This window comes from Calliopsis andreniformis, unplaced genomic scaffold (genome assembly GCF_051401765.1).
Source record: "Calliopsis andreniformis isolate RMS-2024a unplaced genomic scaffold, iyCalAndr_principal scaffold0039, whole genome shotgun sequence".
NCBI lineage: Eukaryota > Metazoa > Arthropoda > Insecta > Hymenoptera > Andrenidae > Calliopsis > Calliopsis andreniformis.
The window spans coordinates 4,447,466-4,461,311 of record NW_027480448.1 but is presented as its reverse complement, the minus strand read 5'-3'; positions in this window follow the sequence as shown (position 1 = coordinate 4,461,311).

The window sequence follows — 13,846 nt, the reverse complement described above, 5'->3', positions numbered from 1 at the left end:
AATCCTCAACTCTCAATACTCAATAGAATATCCTGAATCCTCAGTATTCAATGCTCAAACCTCAATCCTCAACCCTCAGCCCTCATCCTCCATCCTCAATCCTCAATCCTCAAACCTCAATCTTCAATCCTCAATACTCAATCTTCGATTCTCAATTCTCAATCCTCAATCCTCAATCCCCAATCCTCAATCTTCAATCCTCAATCCTCAATCCTCAATCCTCAATCCTCAATCCTCAATCATCAATACTCAATCTTCAATCCTCAATCCTCAATCCTCAATCCTCAATCCTCAATCCTCAATCATCAGTCATGAATACTCAATCTTCATAACTCAATCCTCAATGCTCAATCCTCAATCCTCAATCCTCAATCCTCAATCCTCATTCTTCAAACCTCAATCCTCAACCCTCAGTCCTCATCCTCAATTCTCAATTCTCAATCCTCAATCCTCAATCCTCAATCTTCAATCCTCAATCCTCACTACCCAATCTGCAATCCTCAGTCCTCAACCCTCAACCCTCAATCCTCATTCTTCAATCCTCAGTACCCAATCCTCAATCTTCAACCCTCAATCCTCAATCCTCAATTCTCAATCCTCAATCCTCAGTCCTCAGTCCTCAAACCTCTATCCTCAACACTCAGCCATCATCCTCAATCCTCAATCCTCAATCCTCAATCCTCAATCCTCAGTTATCAATCTTCAATACTCAATACTCAATCGTCAATACTCAATCGTCAATCCTCAGTCCTCAATTCTCAATCCTCAATCCTCGTTCCTCAAACCTCTATCCTCAACCCTCAGTCCTCATCCTCAATTCTCAATCCTCAATCCTCAAACCTCAATCCTCAATCCTCAATACTCAATCCTCAATCCTCAATACTCAACCATCAATCCTCAATTCTCAATAATCAATAGAATATCCTGAATTCTCAGTATTCAATACTCAAACGTCAATCATAAACCCTCAGCCCTCATCCTCCATCCTCAATCCTCAATCCTCAATCCTCAATCTTCAATCCTCAATACTCAATCTTCAATCTTCAATCTTCAATCCTCAATCCTCAATCCTCAATCCTCAATCCTCAGTCATCAATCCTCAATCTTCAATACTCAATCGTCAATCCGCAGTCCTCAATCCTCAATCCTCAATCCTCGTTCCTCAAACATCAATCATCAACCCTCAGCCATCATCCTCAATCCTCAATACTCGTTCCTCAATCCTCAATACTCAATCCTCAATCCTCAATAGTCAATCTCCAATCCTAGATCCTCAATCCCCAATCCTCAATCCTTAATCCTCAATCTTCAATCCTCAATCCTCAATTCTCAATCCTCAATACTCAATCCTCAATCCTCAATCCTCAATCCCCAATCCTCAACCTTCAATCCTCAATCCTCAATCCTCAAGCCTCAATCCTCAATCCTCAATCTTCAATCCTGAATACTCAATCTTCAATCCTCAATACTCAGTCTTCAATCCTCAACCCTCAACCCACAATCCACAATCCTCAATCCTCAACAATCAACCTTCAATCCTCAATACTCAATCTTCAATCCTCAATCCTCAATCCTGAATCGTCAATCCTCATTCTTCAATCCTCAATACCCAATCGTCAATACTCAATCCTCAATCCTCAGTCATCAATCCTCAATCCTCAATACTCAATCGTCAATCCTCAGTCATCAATTCTCAATCCTCAATCCTCGTTCCTCAATCCTCGATACTCAATCGTCAATCCCCAGTCCTCAATTCTCAATCTTCAATCCTCGTTCCTCTAACCTCAATCCTCAACCCTCAGTCCTCATCCTCAATTCTCAATCCTCAATCCTCAAACCTCACTCTTCAATCCTCAATACTCAACCCTCAATCCTCAATACTCAACCATCAATCCTCAACTCTCAATACTCAATAGAATATCCTGAATTCTCAGTATTCAATACTCAAACCTCAATCCTCAACACTCAGCCCTCATCCTCCATGCTCAATCCTCAATCCTCAAACCTCAATCTTCAATCCTCAATACTCAATCTTCGATTCTCAATTCTCAATCCTCAATCCTCAATCCCCAATCCTCAATCTTCAATCCTCAATCGTCAATCCTCAATCCTCAATCCTCAATCCCCAGTCATCAATACTCAATCTTCAATCCTCAATCCTCAATCCTCAATCCTCAATCCTCAATCCTCAATCATGAGTCATGAATATTCAATCTTCATATCTCAATCCTCAATCCTCAATCCTCAATCCTCAATCCTCAATCCTAAATCCTCATTCTTCAAACCTCAATCCTCAACCCTCAGTCCTCATCCTCAATTCTCAATTCTCAATCCTCAATCCTCAATACTCAATCTTCAATCCTGAATAATCAATCTCCAATCCTAGATACTCAACCCCCAATCCTAAATCCTTAATCCTCACTCTTCAATCCTCAATCCCCACTCCTCAATCTTCAATCCTCAATGCTCAATCCTCAATCCTCAATCCTCAATCCTCAGTCCTCAATCCTCAATCATCGAACCTCAAACCTCAATACTCAATACTCAATCCTCAGAGCTCAATACGCAACCATCAATCCTCAATTCTCAATACTCAATAGAATATCCTGAATTCTCAGTATTCAATACTCAAACCTCAATCCTCAACCCTCAGCCCTCATCCTCCAGCCTCAATCCTCAATCCTCAAACCTCAATCTTCAATCCTCAATACTCAATCTTCGATACTCAATTCTCAATCCTCAATCCTCAGTCCCCAATCCTCAATCTTCAATCCTCAATCCTCAATCCTCAATCCTCAATCCTCAATCCACAATCATCAATACTCAATCTTCAATCATCAGTCCTCAATCCTCCATCCTCAATCCTCAATCATAAGTCATGAATACTCAATCTTCATAACTCAATCCTCAATCCTCAACCCTCAATCCGCATTCTTCAAACCTCAATCCTCAACCCTCAACCCTCATCCTCAATTCTCAATTCTCAATCCTCAATCCTCAATCTTCAATCCTCAATACTCAATAATCAATCCTCAAACCTCAATCTTCAATCCTCAATACTCAATCCTCAATTCCCAATACTCAACCATCAATCCTCAATTCTCAATACTCAATAGAATATCCTGAATTCTCACTATTCAATACTCAAACCTCAATCCTCAACCCTCAGCCCTCATCCTCCATCCTCAATCCTCAATCCTCAAACCTCAATCTTCAATCCTCAATACTCAATCTTCGATTCTCAATTCTCAATCCTCAATCCTCAATCCCCAATCCTCAATCTTCAATCCTCAATCCTCAATCCTCAATCCTCAATCCTCAATCCTCAATCATCAATACTCAATCTTCAATCCTCAATCCTCAATCCTCAATCCTCAATCCTCAATCCTCAATCATCAGTCATGAATACTCAATCTTCATAACTCAATCCTCAATGCTCAATCCTCAATCCTCAATCCTCAATCCTCAATCCTCATTCTTCAAACCTCAATCCTCAACCCTCAGTCCTCATCCTCAATTCTCAATTCTCAATCCTCAATCCTCAATCCTCAATCTTCAATCCTCAATCCTCACTACCCAATCTGCAATCCTCAGTCCTCAACCCTCAACCCTCAATCCTCATTCTTCAATCCTCAGTACCCAATCCTCAATCTTCAACCCTCAATCCTAAATCCTCAATTCTCAATCCTCAATCCTCAGTCCTCAGCCCTCAAACCTCAATCCTCAACACTCAGCCATCATCCTCAATCCTCAATCCTCAATCCTCAATCCTCAATCCTCAGTCATCAATCTTCAATACTCAATACTCAATCGTCAATACTCAATCGTCAATCCTCAGTCCTCAATTCTCAATCCTCAATCCTCGTTCCTCAATCCTAGATACTCAATCGTCAATCCCCAGTCCTCAATTCTCAATCCTCAATCCTCGTTCCTCAAACCTCAATCCTCAACGCTCAGTCCTCATCCTCAATTCTCAATCCTCAATCCTCAAACCTCACTCTTCAATCCTCAATACTCAACCCTCAGTCCTCAATACTCAACCATCAATCCTCAACTCTCAATACTCAATAGAATATCCTGAATTCTCAGTATTCAATACTCAAACCTCAGTCCTCAACCCTCAGCCCTCATCCTCCATGCTCAATCCTCAATCCTCAAACATCAATCTTCAATTCTCAATACTCAATCTTCGATTCTCAATTCTCAATCCTCAATCCTCAATCCCCAATCCTCAATCTTCAATCCTCAATCCTCAATCCTCAATCCTCAATCCTCAATCCTCAATCATCAATACTCAATCTTCAATCCTCAATCCTCAATCCTCAACCCTCTGTCCTCATCCTCAATTCTCAATTCTCAATCCTCAATCCTCAATCCTCAATCTTCAATCGTGAATAATCAATCTCCAATCCTAGATCCTCAATCCCCAATCCTCAATCCTTAATCCTCAATCTTCAAACCTCAATACACAGTCCTGAATCCTCAATACTCAATACTCAATCGTCAATCTTCAATCCTCAATACTCAATTCTCAATCCTCATCCCTCAGTCCTCAAACCTCATTCCTCAACTCTCAGCCATCATCCTCAATCCTCAATCCTCAATCCTCAATCCTCAATCCTCAGTCCTCGATTCTCAATCCTCAATCCTCGTTCCTCAAACCTCAATCCTCAACCCTCAGTCCTCATCCTCAATTCTCAATCCTCAATCCTCAAACCTCAATCTTCAATCCTCAATACTCAATACTCAATCCTCAATCCTCAAAACGCAACCATCAATACTCAATTCTCAATACTCAATAGAATATCCTGAATTCTCAGTATTCAATACTCAAACCTCAATCCTCGACCCTCAGCCCTCATCCTCCATCCTCAATCCTCAATCCTCAAACCTCAATCTTCAATCCCCAATACTCAATCTTCGATTCTCAATTCTCAATCCTCAATGCTCAATCCCCAATCCTCAATCTTCAACTCTCAATACTCAATACTCAATCCGCAATCCTCAATAGGCAACCATCAATCCTCAATTCTCAATACTCAATAGAATATCCTGAATTCTCAGTATTCAATTCTCAAACCTCAATCCTCAACCCTCAGCCCTCATCCTCCATCCTCAATCCTCAATCCTCAAACCTCTACCTTCAATCCTCAATACTCAATCTTCGATTCTCAATTCTCAATGCTCAATCCTCAATCCCCAATCCTCAATCTTCAATCCTCAATCCTCAATCCTCAATCCTCAATCCTCAATCCTCAATCCTCAATCATCAATTCTCAATCTTCAATCCTCAATCGTCAATCCTCAATCCTCAATCCTCAATCATCAGTCATGAATACTCAATCTTCATAACTCAATCCTCAATACTCAATCCTCAATCCTCAATCCTCAATCCTCAATCCTCAATCCTCATTCTTCAAACCTCAATCCTCAACCCTCAGTCCTCATCCTCAATTCTCAATTCTCAATCCTCAATCCTCAATCCTCAATCTTCAATCCTGAATAATCAATCTCCAATCCTAGATACTCAATCCCCAATCCTCAATCCTTAATCCTCAATCTTCAATCCTCAATCCCCAGTCCTCAATCTTCAATCCTCAATGCTCAATCCTCAATACTCAGTCCTCAATCCTCAGTCCTCAATCCTCAATCATCGAACCTCAAACCTCAATACTGAATACTCAATCCTCAGTCCTCAATACGCAACCATCAATCCTCAGTTCTCAATACTCAATAGAATATCCTGAATTCTCAGTATTCAATACTCAAACATCAATCCTCAACCCTCAGCCCTCATCCTCCATCCTCAATCCTCAATCCTCAAACCTCAATCATCAATCCTCAATACTCAATCTTCGATTCTCAATTCTCAGTCCTCAATTCTCAATCCTCAACCTTCAATCCTCAATCCTCAATCCTCAAGCCTCAATCCTCAATCCTCAATCTTCAATCCTGAATACTCAATCTTCAATCCTCAATACTCAATCTTCAATCCTCAACCCTCAATCCCCAATCCACAATCCTCAATCCTCAATCATCAACCTTCAATCCTCAATACTCAATCTTCGATTCTCAATTCTCAATCCTCAATCCTCAATCCCCAATCCTCAATCTTCAATCCTCAATCGTCAATCCTCAATCCTCAATCCTCAATCCTCAATCATCAATACTCAATCTTCAATCCTCAATCCTCAATCCTCAATCCTCAATCCTCAATCCTCAATCATGAGTCATGAATACTCAATCTTCATAACTCAATCCTCAATCCTCAATCCTCAATCCTCAATCCTCAGTCCTCAATCCTCATTCTTCAAACCTCAATCCTCAACCATCAGTCCTAATCCTCAATTCTCAGTTCTCAATCCTCAATCCTCAATCCTAAATCTTCAATCCTGAATAATCAATCTCCAATCCTAGATACTCAATCCCCAATACTAAATCCTTAATCCTCAATCTTCAATCCTCAATCCCCACTCCTCAATCTTCAATCCTCAATGCTCAATCCTCAATCCTCAATCCTCAATCCTCAATCCTCAATCCTCAATCCACAATCATCAATACTCAATCTTCAATCATCAGACCTCAATCCTCAATCCTCAATCCTCAATCATAAGTCATGAATACTCAATCTTCATAACTCAATCCTCAATCCTCAACCCTCAATCCTCATTCTTCAAACCTCAATCCTCAACCCTCAGTCCTCATCCTCAATTCTCAATTCTCAATCCTCAATCCTCAATCTTCAATCTTCAATCCTCAATACTCAATAATCAATCCTCAAACCTCAATCTTCAATCCTCAATACTTAATCCTCAATTCTCAATACTCAACCGTCAATCCTCAATTCTCAATACTCAATAGAATATCCTGAATTCTCAGTATTCAATACTCAAATCTCAATCCTCAACCCTCAGCCCTCATCCTCCATCCTCAATCCTCAGTCCTCAATCCTCAATCTTCAATCCTCAATACTCAATCCTCAATCCTCAGTCCTCAATCCTCAATCCTCAATCCTCAGTCATCAATCCTCAATACTCAATACTCAATCGTCAATACTCAATCGTCAATCCTCAGTCCTCAATTCTCAATCCTCAATCCTCGTTCCTCAAACCTCAATCCTCGACCCTCAGTCCTCATCCTCAATTCTCAATCCTCAATCCTCAAACCTCAATCTTCAATCTTCAATACTCAATCCTCAATCCTCAATACTCAACCATCAATCCTCAATTCTCAATACTCAATCGAATATCCTGAATTCTCAGTATTCAATACTCAAACCTCAATCCTCAACCCTCAGCCCTCATCCTCCATCCTCAATCCTGAATCCTCAATCCTCAATCTTCAATCCTCAATACTCAATCATCAATCTTCAATCCTCAATCCTCAATCCTCAATACTCAATCCTCAATCCTCAGTCATCAATCCTCAATCTTCATTACTCAATCGTCAATCCGCAGTCCTCAATTCTCAATCCTCAATCCTCGTTCCTCAAACATCAATCCTCATCCCTCAGCCATCATCCTCAATCCTCAATCCTCGTTCCTCAATCCTCAAACCTCAATCCTCAATCCTCAATGGTCAATCTCCAATCCTAGTTCCTCAATCCCCAATCCTCAATCCTTAATCCTCAATTTTCAATCCTCAATTCTCAATCCTCAATCCTCGTTCCTCAAACCTCAATCCTCAACCCTTGGTCCTCATCCTCAATTCTCAATCCTCAATCCTCAAACCTCAATCTTCAATCCTCAATACTCAATCCTCAATCCTCAATACTCGACCATCAATCCTCAATTCACAATACTCAATAGAATATTCTGAATTCTCAGTATTCAATACTCAAACCTCAATCCTCAACCCTCAGCCCTCATCCTCCATCCTCAATCCTCAACCCTCAGCCTTCATCCTCCATCCTCAATCCTCAATCCTCAATCCTCAATCATCAATTCTCAATCTTCAATACTCAATCCTCAATCCTCAATCCTCAATCCTCAATCTTCAATCCTCAATACTCAATCTTCAATCTTCAATCTTCAATCCTCAATCCTCAATCCTCAATCCTCAATCCTCAGTCATCAATCCTCAATCTTCAATACTCAATCGTCAATCCGCAGTCCTCAATCCTCAATCCTCAATCCTCGTTCCCCAAACATCAATACTCAACCCTCAGCCATCATCCTCAATCCTCAATCCTCGTTCCTTAATCCTCAATACTCAATCCTCAATCCTCAATAGTCAATCTCCAATCCTAGATCCTCAATCCCCAATCCTCAATCCTTAATCCTCAATCTTCAATCCTCAATTCTTAATCCTCAATACTCAATCCTCAATCCTCAATCCTCAATCCCCAATCCTCAATCTTCAATCCTCAATCCGCAATCCTCGAGTCTCAATCCTCAATCCTCAATCTTCAATCCTGAATACTCAATCTTCAATCCTCAATACTCAATCTTCAATCCTCAACCCTCAATCCACAATCCACAATCCTCAATCCTCAATCATGAACCTTCAATCCTCAATACTCAATCTTCAATCCTCAATACCCAATCCTCAATACTCAATACTCAATCCTCAGTCATCAATCCTCAATCCTCAATACGCATTCGTCAATCCTCAGTCCTCAATTCTCAATCCTCAATCCTCGTTCCTCAATCCTAGATACTAAATCGTCAATCCCCAGTCCTCAATTCTCAATCCTCAATCCTCGTTCCTCAAACCTCAATCCTCAACGCTCAGTCCTCATCCTCAATTCTCAACCCTCAATCCTCAAACCTCACTCTTCAATCCTCAATACTCAACCCTCAGTCCTCAATACTCAACCATCAATCCTCAACTCTCAATACTCAATAGAATCGCCTGAATTCTCAGTATTCAATACTCAAACCTCAGTCCTCAACCCTCAGCCCTCATCCTCAATGCTCAATCCTCAATCCTCAAACCTCAATCTTCAATCCTCAATACTCAATCTTCGATTCTCAATTCTCAATCCTGAATCCTCAATCCCCAATCCTCAATCTTCAATCCTCAATCCTCAATCCTCAATCCTCAATCCTCAATCCTCAGTCATCAATACTCAATCTTCAATCCTCAATCCTGAATCCTCAATCCTCAATCCTCAATCCTCAATCATCAGTCATGAATACTCAATCTTCATAACTCAATCTTCAATCCTCAATCCTCAATCCTCAATCCTCAATCCTCAATCCTCAATCCTCATTCTTCAAACCTCAATCCTCAACCCTCTGTCCTCATCCTCAATTCTCAATTCTCAATCCTCAATCCTCAATCCTCAATCTTCAATCGTGAATAATCAATCTCCAATCCTAGATCCTCAATCCCCAATCCTCAATCCTTAATCCTCAATCTTCATACCTCAATACACAGTCCTCAATCCTCAATACTCAATACTCAATCGTCAATCTTCAATCCTCAATACTCAATTCTCAATCCTCAATCCTCAGTCCTCAAACCTCAATCCTCAACACTCAGCCATCATCCTCAATCCTCAATCCTCAATCCTCAATCCTCAATCCTCAGCCCTCGATTCTCAATCCCCACTCCTCAATCTTCAATCCTCAATGCTCAATCCTCAATCCTCAATCCTCAATCCTCAGTCCTCAATCCTCAATCATCGAACCTCAAACCTCAATACTCAATACTCAATCCTCAGAGCTCAATACGCAACCATCAATCCTCAATTCTCAATACTCAATAGAATATCCTGAATTCTCAGTATTCAATACTCAAACCTCAATCCTCAACCCTCAGCCCTCATCCTCCAGCCTCAATCCTCAATCCTCAAACCTCAATCTTCAATCCTCAATACTCAATCTTCGATACTCAATTCTCAATCCTCAATCCTCAGTCCCCAATCCTCAATCTTCAATCCTCAATCCTCAATCCTCAATCCTCAATCCTCAATCCACAATCATCAATACTCAATCTTCAATCATCAGTCCTCAATCCTCCATCCTCAATCCTCAATCATAAGTCATGAATACTCAATCTTCATAACTCAATCCTCAATCCTCAACCCTCAATCCGCATTCTTCAAACCTCAATCCTCAACCCTCAACCCTCATCCTCAATTCTCAATTCTCAATCCTCAATCCTCAATCTTCAATCCTCAATACTCAATAATCAATCCTCAAACCTCAATCTTCAATCCTCAATACTCAATCCTCAATTCCCAATACTCAACCATCAATCCTCAATTCTCAATACTCAATAGAATATCCTGAATTCTCACTATTCAATACTCAAACCTCAATCCTCAACCCTCAGCCCTCATCCTCCATCCTCAATCCTCAATCCTCAAACCTCAATCTTCAATCCTCAATACTCAATCTTCGATTCTCAATTCTCAATCCTCAATCCTCAATCCCCAATCCTCAATCTTCAATCCTCAATCCTCAATCCTCAATCCTCAATCCTCAATCCTCAATCATCAATACTCAATCTTCAATCCTCAATCCTCAATCCTCAATCCTCAATCCTCAATCCTCAATCATCAGTCATGAATACTCAATCTTCATAACTCAATCCTCAATGCTCAATCCTCAATCCTCAATCCTCAATCCTCAATCCTCATTCTTCAAACCTCAATCCTCAACCCTCAGTCCTCATCCTCAATTCTCAATTCTCAATCCTCAATCCTCAATCCTCAATCTTCAATCCTCAATCCTCACTACCCAATCTGCAATCCTCAGTCCTCAACCCTCAACCCTCAATCCTCATTCTTCAATCCTCAGTACCCAATCCTCAATCTTCAACCCTCAATCCTAAATCCTCAATTCTCAATCCTCAATCCTCAGTCCTCAGCCCTCAAACCTCAATCCTCAACACTCAGCCATCATCCTCAATCCTCAATCCTCAATCCTCAATCCTCAATCCTCAGTCATCAATCTTCAATACTCAATACTCAATCGTCAATACTCAATCGTCAATCCTCAGTCCTCAATTCTCAATCCTCAATCCTCGTTCCTCAATCCTAGATACTCAATCGTCAATCCCCAGTCCTCAATTCTCAATCCTCAATCCTCGTTCCTCAAACCTCAATCCTCAACGCTCAGTCCTCATCCTCAATTCTCAATCCTCAATCCTCAAACCTCACTCTTCAATCCTCAATACTCAACCCTCAGTCCTCAATACTCAACCATCAATCCTCAACTCTCAATACTCAATAGAATATCCTGAATTCTCAGTATTCAATACTCAAACCTCAGTCCTCAACCCTCAGCCCTCATCCTCCATGCTCAATCCTCAATCCTCAAACATCAATCTTCAATTCTCAATACTCAATCTTCGATTCTCAATTCTCAATCCTCAATCCTCAATCCCCAATCCTCAATCTTCAATCCTCAATCCTCAATCCTCAATCCTCAATCCTCAATCCTCAATCATCAATACTCAATCTTCAATCCTCAATCCTCAATCCTCAACCCTCTGTCCTCATCCTCAATTCTCAATTCTCAATCCTCAATCCTCAATCCTCAATCTTCAATCGTGAATAATCAATCTCCAATCCTAGATCCTCAATCCCCAATCCTCAATCCTTAATCCTCAATCTTCAAACCTCAATACACAGTCCTGAATCCTCAATACTCAATACTCAATCGTCAATCTTCAATCCTCAATACTCAATTCTCAATCCTCATCCCTCAGTCCTCAAACCTCATTCCTCAACTCTCAGCCATCATCCTCAATCCTCAATCCTCAATCCTCAATCCTCAATCCTCAGTCCTCGATTCTCAATCCTCAATCCTCGTTCCTCAAACCTCAATCCTCAACCCTCAGTCCTCATCCTCAATTCTCAATCCTCAATCCTCAAACCTCAATCTTCAATCCTCAATACTCAATACTCAATCCTCAATCCTCAAAACGCAACCATCAATACTCAATTCTCAATACTCAATAGAATATCCTGAATTCTCAGTATTCAATACTCAAACCTCAATCCTCGACCCTCAGCCCTCATCCTCCATCCTCAATCCTCAATCCTCAAACCTCAATCTTCAATCCCCAATACTCAATCTTCGATTCTCAATTCTCAATCCTCAATGCTCAATCCCCAATCCTCAATCTTCAACTCTCAATACTCAATACTCAATCCGCAATCCTCAATAGGCAACCATCAATCCTCAATTCTCAATACTCAATAGAATATCCTGAATTCTCAGTATTCAATTCTCAAACCTCAATCCTCAACCCTCAGCCCTCATCCTCCATCCTCAATCCTCAATCCTCAAACCTCTACCTTCAATCCTCAATACTCAATCTTCGATTCTCAATTCTCAATGCTCAATCCTCAATCCCCAATCCTCAATCTTCAATCCTCAATCCTCAATCCTCAATCCTCAATCCTCAATCCTCAATCCTCAATCATCAATTCTCAATCTTCAATCCTCAATCGTCAATCCTCAATCCTCAATCCTCAATCATCAGTCATGAATACTCAATCTTCATAACTCAATCCTCAATACTCAATCCTCAATCCTCAATCCTCAATCCTCAATCCTCAATCCTCATTCTTCAAACCTCAATCCTCAACCCTCAGTCCTCATCCTCAATTCTCAATTCTCAATCCTCAATCCTCAATCCTCAATCTTCAATCCTGAATAATCAATCTCCAATCCTAGATACTCAATCCCCAATCCTCAATCCTTAATCCTCAATCTTCAATCCTCAATCCCCAGTCCTCAATCTTCAATCCTCAATGCTCAATCCTCAATACTCAGTCCTCAATCCTCAGTCCTCAATCCTCAATCATCGAACCTCAAACCTCAATACTGAATACTCAATCCTCAGTCCTCAATACGCAACCATCAATCCTCAGTTCTCAATACTCAATAGAATATCCTGAATTCTCAGTATTCAATACTCAAACATCAATCCTCAACCCTCAGCCCTCATCCTCCATCCTCAATCCTCAATCCTCAAACCTCAATCATCAATCCTCAATACTCAATCTTCGATTCTCAATTCTCAGTCCTCAATTCTCAATCCTCAACCTTCAATCCTCAATCCTCAATCCTCAAGCCTCAATCCTCAATCCTCAATCTTCAATCCTGAATACTCAATCTTCAATCCTCAATACTCAATCTTCAATCCTCAACCCTCAATCCCCAATCCACAATCCTCAATCCTCAATCATCAACCTTCAATCCTCAATACTCAATCTTCGATTCTCAATTCTCAATCCTCAATCCTCAATCCCCAATCCTCAATCTTCAATCCTCAATCGTCAATCCTCAATCCTCAATCCTCAATCCTCAATCATCAATACTCAATCTTCAATCCTCAATCCTCAATCCTCAATCCTCAATCCTCAATCCTCAATCATGAGTCATGAATACTCAATCTTCATAACTCAATCCTCAATCCTCAATCCTCAATCCTCAATCCTCAGTCCTCAATCCTCATTCTTCAAACCTCAATCCTCAACCATCAGTCCTAATCCTCAATTCTCAGTTCTCAATCCTCAATCCTCAATCCTAAATCTTCAATCCTGAATAATCAATCTCCAATCCTAGATACTCAATCCCCAATACTAAATCCTTAATCCTCAATCTTCAATCCTCAATCCCCACTCCTCAATCTTCAATCCTCAATGCTCAATCCTCAATCCTCAATCCTCAATCCTCAATCCTCAATCCTCAATCCACAATCATCAATACTCAATCTTCAATCATCAGACCTCAATCCTCAATCCTCAATCCTCAATCATAAGTCATGAATACTCAATCTTCATAACTCAATCCTCAATCCTCAACCCTCAATCCTCATTCTTCAAACCTCAATCCTCAACCCTCAGTCCTCATCCTCAATTCTCAATTCTCAATCCTCAATC